Source organism: Narcine bancroftii, chromosome 10, assembly GCF_036971445.1.
Source record: "Narcine bancroftii isolate sNarBan1 chromosome 10, sNarBan1.hap1, whole genome shotgun sequence".
Classification (NCBI taxonomy): Eukaryota; Metazoa; Chordata; class Chondrichthyes; order Torpediniformes; family Narcinidae; genus Narcine; species Narcine bancroftii.
Window position 1 is genome coordinate 83,174,608 of NC_091478.1, and position 13,162 is coordinate 83,187,769.

Here is a 13,162-nt window from a genome sequence, read left to right on the forward strand (position 1 = left end):
TCTGGGAATTAATTTTGGATTATATTCCATCTGTTTATGGGAGTTGGTATTATTTTTCTCTTTTTCATTGCACATGTGTGGTGGTGTATTGGAGTATGAAATATGGTTGTTCTCGCCTCACAATCTCACTGCACATGTGCACGTTTTTTTAAAATATATTTTCGACCATTTCTTTTGTTTTCCATAAGGGTATTAGTTATTATTTTACTAGTGATTTTCATTCCAAATATTGATTTTTGTTTTACATTTTTTTTATCTGAGTTTGAAGAGGGGGAGAATGCGTTAAATGAAGATGGTGTTAAGTTCATTTTTTAAACAGGGTTTTTTCCTCTTGTTTTGCACATGTGTAATAGTGAATTGGAATAGAAAATATGGTGCTGAATGCCTCACTGTGGGCATTATTATGCAATGAAGAGTGACAACTGAATTTTTTTATTGAATCATGTCTACTAATAAGATTTATTCTAGTTTTAATAAGTGAAAATATTTCCTACACTGATTTGCTTAAATTTTAGGTAGGATTTTTAAAAAGAATTCTACTATTTCAATGCTTATCAACCATTTCATTTATTGATTGTTTATGGTTTTATGGAGTATGAAGAGGGCTGAGGTCCTCCATCAGCCAGCTCCCCACCATGACTACCAGCCCCCCCACATCTCCATCGGGCACACAAAACTCAAAACGGTCAACCAGTTTACCTATCTCGGCTGCACCATTTCATCAGATGCAAGGATCGACAATGAGATAGACAACAGACTCGCCAAGGCAAATAGCGCCTTTGGAAGACTACACAAAAGAGTCTGGAAAAACAACCAACTGAAAAACCTCACAAAGATAAGCGTATACAGAGCCGTTGTCATACCGACACTCCTGTTCGGCTCCGAATCATGGGTCCTCTACCGGCACCACCTACGGCTCCTAGAACGCTTCCACCAGCGTTGTCTCCGCTCCATCCTCAACATCCATTGGAGCGCTTACACCCCTAACGTCAAAGTACTCGAGATGGCAGAGGTCGACAGCATCGAGTCCACGCTGCTGAAGATCCAGCTGCGCTGGATGGGTCACGTCTCCAGAATTGAGGACCATCGCCTTCCCAAGATCGTGTTATATGGCGAGCTCTCCACTGGCCACCGTGACAGAGGTGCACCAAAGAAAAGGTACAAGGACTGCCTAAAGAAATCTCTTGGTGCCTGCCACATTGACCACCGCCAGTGGGCTGATAACACCTCAAACCGTGCATCTTGGCGCCTCACAGTTTGGCGGGCAGCAACCTCCTTTGAAGAAGACCGCAGAGCCCACCTCACTGACAAAAGGCAAAGGAGGAAAAACCCAACACCCAGCCCCAACCCACCAATTTTCCCTTGCAACCGCTGCAATCGTGTCTGCCTGTCCCGCATCGGACTTGTCAGCCACAAACGAGCCTGCAGCTGACGTGGACTTTTTACCCCCTCCATAAATCTTCGTCCGCGAAGCCAAGCCAAAGATTTTAATAAATTTTATTTTACATATGGAATGTTTGATTATGTATTAGAGAATAAGGATTATTAAGAATCAACCAAGAATTTAAATAATTTTGCTCTTGATAAACTTTTTATTATATAAATAGATAATGTAAAATAGATAGGTTGGATCTTTTATTTGACTGATTTTTTTATATACTAGATTTCATTTTGAAGTGGCAAGTGGTAATTCATTTTAAAAAATAATCCTTTCTCATTATTTTCTTTATTATGTTGTTGGTTTTGAGGAGCTTTAAGACCATCAACTATTTTTTTTTCTTTTTGCGCTGATTGCAACTGCGGTTGGTGATTGTCAGATGTGAGAGGACTGCAAGGGTTGGAGGGTGGTGTCCATTGGGGAATTGTTTAGTTTGGCAAAGTTACCTTTCTTTCATGTTTTTTTTCTATTTCCTTTTATGGTGTGGATCTGAGGAGGTGGCCCCAAAATTGGATGGGGATGACTGGAATGGATGTTTTATGTATAAACCATTCTAGTAATCAGACGATGGGTCTGATTAACAAAGTTTCATGGAATGTTAAGGGTCTGAATGGGACAATTAAGAAGTGCAGTTATGGCACATCTTAGACAATTAAAAGCAGATATGGCTTTTTTCAAGAAACATGAGGAATTCAGATAACGATAGGTCAATATTTAGATGGAGAGGACAATATTTTCACTCATGTTTTGAGGTGAAAATAAGAGAATTTTTGATATTAATAAATCAAAATATCAAAGGTATTTTAGATAAACAAGAATGTTTTATTATTTTAACTGGCAAAGTATATAATAAACAAATATGTCTAGCTAATGTCTATGCCCTTAATATATATATGACCCAGCTTTTTCAAATTTTTTTTCAGTATTACCAGATTTAAATCAATATTCATTGATTTTGGGAGGAGATTTTAATTGTTGCTAGAATACAACTTTAGATCACTCCTCTTCTAGAATAGTTTCCTTTTCAAAATCTGCTGCTATAATACATTCTATTTTATATAATTTTGGTATTACAGATGTTTGGCATTTTCTAAATCCTAAAAGTATTCTTTTTTTAAATCTAAAGTATTTTGTTCTTATTCAATGATTATATTCTATTGATAATCAATAATCTCTGACTAAATCATGTATCAAGGAATAGTTATTTCCAATCATGCCCCAATTATTATATCTTTGAATATATAAGATAATTTCCCTATTAAAAAAACAATCCTCTTATAGCCGGAGAATTTTTAGATATCATGGAGCAACAAATTCATCTCTTTTTTTATGCTACTAATTCTTCTGCAATGATGTCTAACTTGATTGTGCGTGGTACAATGAAAGGATACTTAAGAGGGCAAACCATTTCATATATGGCTAACATTAAGAAAAAGACTAATAAGGAAATGCTAGATTTAGTCAATCAGATTAAGCAAATTGATCTACAATTAGCTCAAAACAAAAATCCTCAGTTTTATAAGAGAAGAGTTGAACTTAAAACCAAATTTGATCTATTTTCTACTCATCCGATTGAACACCAATTGTTAAGAAATAAAGTCTTTTCTTATCATCATGGGGAAAATCTAGCAAATTACTAGCTGGACAATTAAAAAGATTTATTGCCAAAAAAAGCAAATAAATAAGATTCGTATGAGTGATGGCAATATGACATAAGATCATTCCAAAATAAACGAGTTCTTTAATAGCAGGTATTTATAATAATTTACTGGATTTAAATTCAGTCCCAATGGACGGGATCAAAAGAGATTAGGAAAGAGAGTTGAATATAACTTTTTCAGATGAAGATTGGTCCTCTACACTCAGCTTGATAATGATTCCTCATTTTGGGCAAGACATTATTACAAATTAAGGTGGGACACAGAATTCATATGTCTAAACAAATTAACCTATTTTTATGTAGATATTGATCTTTTTTGTGAGAAATGTAAAATTTTCGGAGCCCAAACTTAAAGAGATTTTGGAAAGAGATTTTTCAGACTCTATCAACAATTTTCAAGATTAACTTGGACCCATGTCTGTTAATTGCTCTGATTGTTTTTTCCTCATGACTCAGATAAACATTCATCAGCATCTCAGGAAAAATAATCTTAGCTTTTATTACATTGATAACCAGATGAGCAATTTTATTGAAATAGAAAGGTGATTCATCCCCGACTCATATACAGTGGTTATATGATGTAATATCCCATTTAAGTTTAGAGAAAATCAGATATGATATTAAAGATAGAAAGTTTCAATTTATGAAATTATGGGGGCTATTCTTAGAATCTTTTATTATCACAAGAATCAATAATTACTATATGTTCTGGTAATTCTTCATCTGTTCTCCAGGGGTTGCCAGTGATTCCACATCATTATTATTTTTTTTCTTTATTACCAACATATAAGGTCACTTGATTAGAGGGAGGGGATAGATTAGATTAGTTTTAAAAATTGCACACAATGTACACATGTAAACAAATAAAAAGTGTAAACCAAATAACTGTGCAATGCAGAGAAGGGAAAAACCCCAATAAAGTGCAAATGCAAGAGCCCTTAAATGAATCCCTGATTGAGTTTATTGTTGAGGAGTCTGATGGCGGAGGGGGAGCAGCTGTTCCTGAACCTGGTGTCACCTAGACCTCTTTCCTGATGATAGCAGCGAGAATAGAGCACGTGCTGGGTGGTGGTGATGGACAAGGTGGCCAATTCTTGTTCCTATTTAATCAATTATTGTGTTCATCAATGCACTTGATATATTTTCACAGAGCAAGTTACATTTGATCAAAGCTGGTCAGAAAGTTGTAAGGTTTGGGAGTGTTGGTTGATCTTTGTTGGACAGCTGGCATGGGAAGAATTCTATCTGAAGCTGGTATTGGGACACTTGAGCAAGTGGAGCTTTGGGACAATAGAGCAGGGAGTTGATGGGACTTCCACCCAATGATTATTTGAGAATGGGAGCACAAGAGAAGAGGTCCTAGAAGCAGTGGCTCTGACTGAAAATGGAAGCAACAAACAATGAAGAGAAGATTGAGTTTTCCACTGCTACAGTTCACAACACAGAGCTGGTACCCAAACCTGCACCACCCCCTATGGCTCTTTAATTTGGTGATTTTGAGAAGGTCTCTCTACCCATATCCCTTCTCAGTCCTTCAGGCGCTAAATCTGTGGGGTCTGATCTTGGTAGCCACTTTGCCTTGATGCTGAGAAAACTAATCGAGCAGCCTATTGATCTATTATTATCACCAGTAACACAGGTGGCTCCTGAGTATTGGAACAAATTGTAAAAACTACATCAATTACCTAAATCCTTAATGTGCATTGGCACATTGATACCTTTTCAGTTTTCTAATAGTAACTGATCATTAATCAGTTTCAAAGTGGATAATATAAAAAAAAGTTTATATATAAACTATTTAATCCGCAGTGTTTTACAAGTATTAATACATCAAACTGAATTATTTAATTGATTGAGGAAACTGCAAAATCCAAAAGTTGGGTAAAAAAATTGTATGAGATAAGGATATTAACATCGTTGCTATGTCCTTGTGATGTTTCTCAATTAGTTTCCTTTGGTTTAAGGTTCAAATGATCTGAAAGCACAAAAAAGATAATATTATCCTATAATCTATAACAATATTAGTTCTCATGCATATCAAGCCTCATTCTCCAATATGTTTTATGTGAGAGTTTAAGAGATGAGCTCGATACAAGGTTTAAACCTATCTGGTTGGAGTTAAGAGTGTTATTTGTGAGATGAAGTGCAATCAAGATTTAGATTTCTTATGCTTTTAGCTCTCACATAACTTAAGGGCTTAAACTCCCAAATGATGTAAATAGTTCAATATAGGATTAGTGGCAGCTCTGCTGTTTTATTCCACAGAGGTAAGAGGGAGAACTAAAAATGGGTGCTTATCACAGTACAAACTGATTAGAGCAGATGATCGCCAATCTTTACATGAAGCCTTCAAATTTTGACAATCGCCTTTTCATGGGAATAGTGGTTCCACTGATGGTGCTGTCCCTTTTCAAGGAAAAGTCCATTGACAGTCCATGTAATTTCCATGAAGGATGCAGATGTGCCCGCTTATCCAAAGCTTTTTTTTTCCCAGCTAATTGTTATTACCATTGACCAGTGCTCAGACCTTACCACTGCATCAATACTGTCAAAAGCATATTTGCATTTCTCAATAGTAGCAGCTGGGTAGCACCACCCCATGGAAGTGCCATTTCAGAGAACAGTCAATAAATGATGTCCTCCTGGATCTTGATCCTGACCCTTTAAGCAATAAAGATGAAGAAAGATTTAACCAATACATTTTATCTTTGCTCTAAAATGGAAGAAACTGATGGATTTTATCACACTTCATAATATTTGATCTGAACCATTACTTTGATTTTTAGTCATTACAGTGATTTTTTTAATCATTGTTTTGTTGATTTGATCTGCAATATGATTATTCAGCAGACCTGAAAAATGATCAGAGACAAAATTTAACCGTCTATAAAATCCTGTGAAATTATATCCTTGATTAAGCAAATTATTTGGCAGGATGTCTCAGGTAAAGATGGTGATTGTACATATCTTAAATGAATGTTAATTAAATGCTTGTTTGAATATTCATAGCTTGTGTTTGGCACCTGTCCCAGTATCAATTTGATCCAGCGATCTGTCTGGCCTTTTAACATGGTTAGTCCACCCCTACCTTCAGCACTTCCTTGTAGTTACCCAGATAGGGAGCGATTGCATTCATGCCATCTATTTGCAGCTAGATACTCATGAACAATGTTTTTACCTGGTCTTCCTAGAGGATTGATCTCTTGCTCACCCACATGCTTCTGAGCAACTCAACCAAAAACACACGAGCTTCCTCTGTTTACAGATGGCACCCAGTTCTATTGCACAGGATCCACCCTTGACCCGTCCACTACCTCAAAAATTACCAGACAGTTTTTGTGACAGCAAGCTGAGAATGATCTCTTAAAAGCCATCATCTTTAGATATCTGCCACTGGCTTCTCTCCTTAAGCTCAGGTCCAGCAACACAGAAACTTTCCATTGCAAGAACACCTTGCACATTTTGGCTTTTGGAATTGGGACTTCCTGGTGGCAAAGACTTGTCACAAACATGATTGGACAGAAAGCTTAATGTATAAAACATATTTATTGTTCTTTATTCTGCCTCCACCATGTTTCTAATCTAAACCTGTCCCTAAGCATTTTAGTAGCAGGAAATGAGGCACAAGTTGGTGACCATTCCAAAGAATCAGGGTCCTAATTTAAATGACAATCTCCATTTAATGAAATAATTAAGATGAGAAAGCCATTCTAACTGAGGGGCCAAAGAAGTTCAGGGAAGTAGGTTGTCCTCCATTTGTACAATTTTCTTTGCATTAGAAGGTGGAAGTGTGTTCTTATCCTACCAAAGTACTTCTGGACTCCCATGGCTTGAGTTCCACAAGCACCCACCCATTTCTCAACAACAATCTGGCAAGTAAAAGGGCAGAAACCTGTAGGTGGAGGAGGGAGGGATAGAGCTTGGTGGATTGGTATCTGTGCATGATCCTACCCCTTCCCCACCCCATTATTTGGGTATCTGCCCTCTTCCCCGTCCTGATGGTTTTCGACTTGAAACATCAACTGTCTATTGTCTTCCATAGATGTTGAGTTCCTCCAGCATTGTGTGTGATGCTCCAGTGACTAAATGTTCTACAGAGCTAAATTTCTGATAGCTCAATGATTCTTTATGACCGAGGTGAAGAGTGTGAGCAAATAAATATTTATTTTTAGCTATGGTGGCACCGAAAGGGAGGTGGCCCTTCCACTGTGTGCAATAGCATAAGAACAGCAAGATTAATTTAACTGGATCCTGCGTTGTTATTTCAACTGGTTGCATGGAGATTAGAATCAGTTGCGGGATGTGGTGGTTACCTGCATTAATCTCATTTGTTTTGTACGAGTGCAAAGTCAAAATTACTTCCAAGCTGTTCATTTACCATCCACAGCAAAGCAACCAGTTCGATCACAGTGAATGCAAGACTTTTAAAACCTGACAGATCTTTTGTTCAGGTACAAGCCAATTATCTGTTCCTGCTTATAGTGCAATGATAAGGAAGAGATCTTCAAACGATAATGCATAATAATAAGATAATAGCCAAGTTACGCGCACGAGCAGGATATTAAAGCAGAAATGCCATTCAACATTTTCTTTGGAAAAAGTCTCATTGTGTTTAGAGTCTTATTATCAAATGGTTTGTATGTTATTTTATTTCACTACTGTACATTTCTGCCTATTATATTCAAACCCAGATTTAGGTTGAGATGGAAAATGTTTGTTGAGGTGGAATGGTATTGACAAGTAGGAAGGCTTTTCTATTGGCTTTATTGGTTCCTGATTAAATATAAAATATATCATTAAGTTGCCAGTTTTTGCACTGGAATATATATATATATATAAATATATATATACAATATATATAAAAGTAATTCTCCTATTTAATTTCTGTTTTAATCTAAACCATAATGTTAAACAGAAAATAGTGTAAGACTCAGTGAACCGGGTAGAATCTGTGGAAAGAGAAACTGATTTGCAAACATTTGAAGTTTATAAACACTTCATGAAAACCTGAACAAAGGCTGTCTTTTTTTTGTACAACTGCCAAATCAAAATTATTCTTGCATCATTAAAGTATCACAGCAAGGTAAATTGTCTTGTCTAGTGAGTGGAAGCCTTTTTAAAATGAGCAGGATCTCAAAACTGACAATGTCACCTACTTCCCTTTCCACGATGCTACCTGACCTGCTGAGTGCATGGAATGCACTTCTGAAATTTTTGTTTTTATTTCAAATTTCAAGCACCCACAGTTTTTTTTCTATTTTCATTTTAACATTACAGTATATTTAAAACAGTTTTAAGTTACCCTTAAAATTGGAGGGCACCCAACAAATATAAAATTAAAATAGCATTACTTCAATGTGTCTAATATTTAAACCTATTTTGATCTTAATCCTTCCAACATCTGATAAAATGTACAATATTCTCAAAACAATTATTGGAAAGCTTTTAATATTTTTTTAATAAAATCATTTAAAAAATATTTTTATTCATTTTCACTGAATAAATGTGCAGCATTTGATCAGTTAAACCCCTTTTACACAGCTGTTAAAAGACGAATTAACTGCCTTTTAACCGCTTCACTTGCCTGTGTGAACACAGCAAACACAGATTTGGTGGGGGGGGGGGGGTCATTTTCAACCTATGTATTACCCACCAAGGTAGGTAGTATCAGGAGCTGATGCGTTTCTCATCAGCTCCTTCTAAAAGACACACTGACCTGACTTCGTTGGTTCAGTGTGAATGACCTGAACTGGCTTTAAAGATGAGTCATTCACATGGTAATTAAGTAAAAGAGATATTAGAGAAGTAAAACATGATTTGGACAAATGTGCCATTTTATAGCAAAACCATAATTATTGAAAAGTTTCTTCATACCTTCTCATATTTTTAATTCTACCACCATGATATTCATTTCTTTTGCTGATTTCCAAACAATCAGAAGCTGCAATCTTCTTATCACAGCAAAGATTTTCTACCAAGGATCAGAATATTCATAATTGTGATTGGAAAGGCTGCCCACTCTACTCCTCCGAAGCTAAATTCCAGTGCAACATATGAACAATAAAAAAAAAATTGATGCAAGTTCTTGTCCTGTGTATAGATGCACATTATACAGTTCAAAGAGTGCACAGGGTGATTTTCTTTCCCTTTTCATTTCTCTTCTTGCATTGTTGTTTGCCTAGTTATCAAAATAAGTAACTCCGAGATCTCTTGGGGGCCAGTCTGGCCAAGAACCATGCAATTACAGAAATGGATTAGACATCTGTGAATAACAAATGTACTTGCACTATAAACTGGACCATTTAATTGGACAAAACTGTTTGTGGTTGCAATTAAAAGCTGACTTCTTCATTATACTGAGCTTTCAGCATCACACGAGAGAATTGTGTACTAATGGTGTGTTAATTTTGTGTTAGTGCAGTGGTGTCTATTTAAATTTTGTATCACTTTGCAAATTAAACCAAGCTTCATTGAAGGATTGTATTCGAGTGGAGAGATGTGGAACATCTTAGGCCAAATTATTTTTCACATGGACTTTGCATGATCTAGTTGCATTCATTTTGAAAATCTTAAATGAAATAGTCAAGTTAAAGTTTAATAATATTGTTCAATTTTTCATGAAACAACTTTTTTTTCATTCTTTTCCCAGAAAAATTGATTTTAATAATGTGTTTGCTAAAGCCTGTTTTAAAATCAGTTTAGCAATTTTGCAGCATTTCTCAGTTCTTGGCAGATCTCAAATATTTTGACGATTGCTCAGCAACTTTCACTCGACATTTCTCAAAGTAATATTGTTGCTTGATTTTATACTAATTTTCGATTCAGATCATCATTTTTATGGTTATTCACACACAAGGGTTCTCTCTTTGGGTTCTGATTAATGTCTTCACCATAATTTGAGTATCATTGACTAATATAAACAAGTCACCATCTTAAAACATAAATTCAACATAACTGAAATGCCAATTAATTGGAATGTTCTGTTAGTTGCTCAATTTTTCACACAAAAAACGAGTTTAATATTTTTTTTAGGGTGATTTGACTTTTGGAAATTGGATGATTAAATAAAAAAAATATATAATCCATTTGCCACATGGTACGGTTGCTGTAGTGCTTTGAATCGGAGGTCAATAAGAGTGCCAGAGAGGATCACTGGGGTCTCCCTACACCCACCCCCGCCCCCCCCGCCTCTCCTCAACATGATCTACCGGGATCATTGTCTGAAGAGGGCATGCATAATTGTTGAGGACCCCTACCACCCCACACACAGCATCTTTATCTACTCCCATTGGGAAAGAGATACAGGAATATTAGAGCCAGAACCACCAGGCTGAGAAACATTTTCTTCCCACGGGCGATGAGACTGAATGACTGAATGAGCTGATTGTACAAACCATCCAAGATGCTACTATTTATTCAACAATATTTTATTTATTTTTATATATGTGCTGTAAAACTCTGATTATCCAAAATCCTCAGTTAACTGAAATATTTTGGACCTGGAAGTGATGTCTGTTCGCTCAAAAAAAAAAATTTCAGGTAATTGAGGATTTCAGAAAAATCAGAAATCCTCATTTATCCAAAAAATTTCAAAGCCAAAATGATGTAATTTTTCCTGCGAAAAATTTTGGTTAATTGAATATATCCCAAACGATCAGAAATCCTCAATTATTTGAATTTTTTTTGGAGCCGAACTGACATCACAGCTTGAAAATTTTTTTGAATTTTGGAAATACCTCTGAGTAGAATTTTGAGTATTTGGTGTTGGATTTATCTTATTTTGTTCAGGTTCTTTTTTGGTGAGAATTATTTTATGCTTAAAAAAGCCTTTCCTTTGTTGTTGTTTAAACACTGTTACAAGTGATTTGCTGTTGCTACTGGGGTGTTTTTAAAAAAAAACAATTATCTGAAAATATAATTTATCCGAAATAGATTGTACTGCATATGTATTGTTTGTCTGTATGTGAGTTTGCCTCTTTATTGCATCGAGGACTGGAGAATGCTTTTTCATTGGGTTGTACTTCTATAATTGGATGATAATAAACTTGAATTTGAATTTGATCCATCACCAACTGCCTTTGGCAGAGGACCTTTATCCAAATGAGAAATGCAAAAGCTGATGGTGGAATTTTGAGCAAACGAGAATTGCTGGAGGAACTCAACAGGTCAGACAGCATCCATGGGTAGAAATGGTCAGTCAATGTTTCAGGTCTTGATCCTTTATCAAGGCTAAGATTAAAAAGTTGAAATTACATATCCAAAGAAGCAGCTAAGGAGGGTCCTAGTGCATAGGTCAGAAGGAATGAGAGGTGCAGAGACAGGTGGAGGGAGACACCATGAAGAAGAGAAAATCGATGTTCATGACATTAGGCTTAAGGCTGTCCAGAAGGAATAATAATGTGTTGTTCCTCAAGTTCATGTTTAGTTTCACTCTGCCAATGAATGAGGCTGATGACAAATACATTTGTGTAGAAAATGTTTGGGGCGTTGAAATGATGGCTACAGAATGCTCAGGTTTAAAACCAGTAGGTGTTTGGTGAAGTTTGGTCACCTTTTTTAACTGCCCTTCTCCCCTCCAGGAAACCTCCTGGTCAAAATCGAAAAAATACTGCTTGACTCGCATCCAAAAATGCCAAGTCAAATTTTTAAGAAGTATCGATAAGTGGTTATTGGATCACTTTTCAATGGTATAATGCAGAAAAAGGAATTAGACTTCTAGATGACACGGGGAAAATGTGAAAACTCTTGACAGATAGTGCAGGATTCGAACCCAGGTCCCAATCAATAGTGCTTTAACAGTGTTGCACTAACTGCTATGCTAACCGTACGTCCCCTAGAAAATGATTCCTAGAATTATGGCCAACCAACCTCTGGGGATCATGGGAAGGTTGGCCATGATGTATGTGGAAGATACAATCAACAAAAAAAAATATATAGTGGGACCAAACATATAGTCCGAGCTCGCAAGTTGGTGAAAGTGTGGCAATGTTTCTGATCACATTCAGACCCTTCATCAGTGATTCAATATTTAATACAAGTATCAGTCCAGGGAGATTGAACTCATACTGAGGCAGACTGAATCGATCTGATATTTAAATTATTATTTTAGTCAGATGGAATGTTTTGATATATAAACTTTTATGAGCTTACAACTTGCCAAGTGTTTTGAAGTCTTTGCCTGCTTATCTTCCTTGTATGCTTGGCATTACAAAATAGTCATTATTCAGATGACATTTTGGGTTTCTTACCATTGCATTAAGTTCAGATTTTGAACTTCACAATTTGAAATCAGGAAAATAATTAGTTGGGTGAACCAAGCCTTTGATCCCACTTTTATTGCATAAGATGTCTGTTGAAAGCAGATTAGAATTGAAAATGTTTTAAATTATTAGCTGCTATTTCTAGTGAATGCATTGGGTCATTCGGAGAATGGGACCATCCATTGATTGTGGTGTATATGAAGTGCAAGTTTAAAAGTCGATGTGTCAATCATGTTATTTAGTATTGTTTATTTGTACAATAATGCTTTAAAATATATTTGGTGATGAGAAAAATGCTTTAATTATGAACCAGCTTGAAATAAAGATCCCTATCTTTCCTGCATGTGGTGAGGTTACACTGTTATTCATGTTCATCCTTCGTTTACTCATTATATGGAATTTGCTTTAGCCTTGATGTGTGTTTAGCAATGAATTTGCTGGTTACATGTGACTTCAATTTTCCTTACTGCACTCTGCTTCCATTTTTGCATTCATTATTGCATAAAATTCAGTTTGCATAGTTTTACATGCATGTTGGCTTAACCAAGGTATTCAAAACATTTCAAGGCTCTTCAAAACATTTCAAGGATCCTGAAATTGTAGGAGTCACCAGATGATCTAATAGTTATGGATCTACAACTACATTCTCAGAATAGCTGGAGAAAATTGTACAGTACTTCCTTCCAAAGATAATGGGAACTGAAATGCTTAGTACTGATAAACATATGCTGGGATTGTGATGAACAATTAATTGGTGTCTGTTCAACTTGGTCCAGGCCTCACACAAAATTCCAACTGTCTGCT

General features: G+C 36.0%; 1 long non-coding RNA gene across 4 annotated transcripts in view; it reads right to left on the minus strand.

The window, feature by feature from the left end:
• Window positions 1–13,162, minus strand: part of LOC138744844 (uncharacterized) — a 154,948-nt gene that overhangs the window by 94,128 nt on the left and 47,658 nt on the right. Inside the window, exon 3 of one of the 4 annotated variants that reach the window (XR_011345810.1) lies at window positions 5,017–5,073. The exons of 2 other annotated variants lie outside the window; for them this stretch is intronic. This is a non-coding gene — a long non-coding RNA (uncharacterized lncRNA). Of the gene's footprint in view, window positions 1–5,016; window positions 5,074–13,162 lie in introns of those variants that run through there. One more of the 4 variants, XR_011345808.1, reaches the window with a different exon arrangement.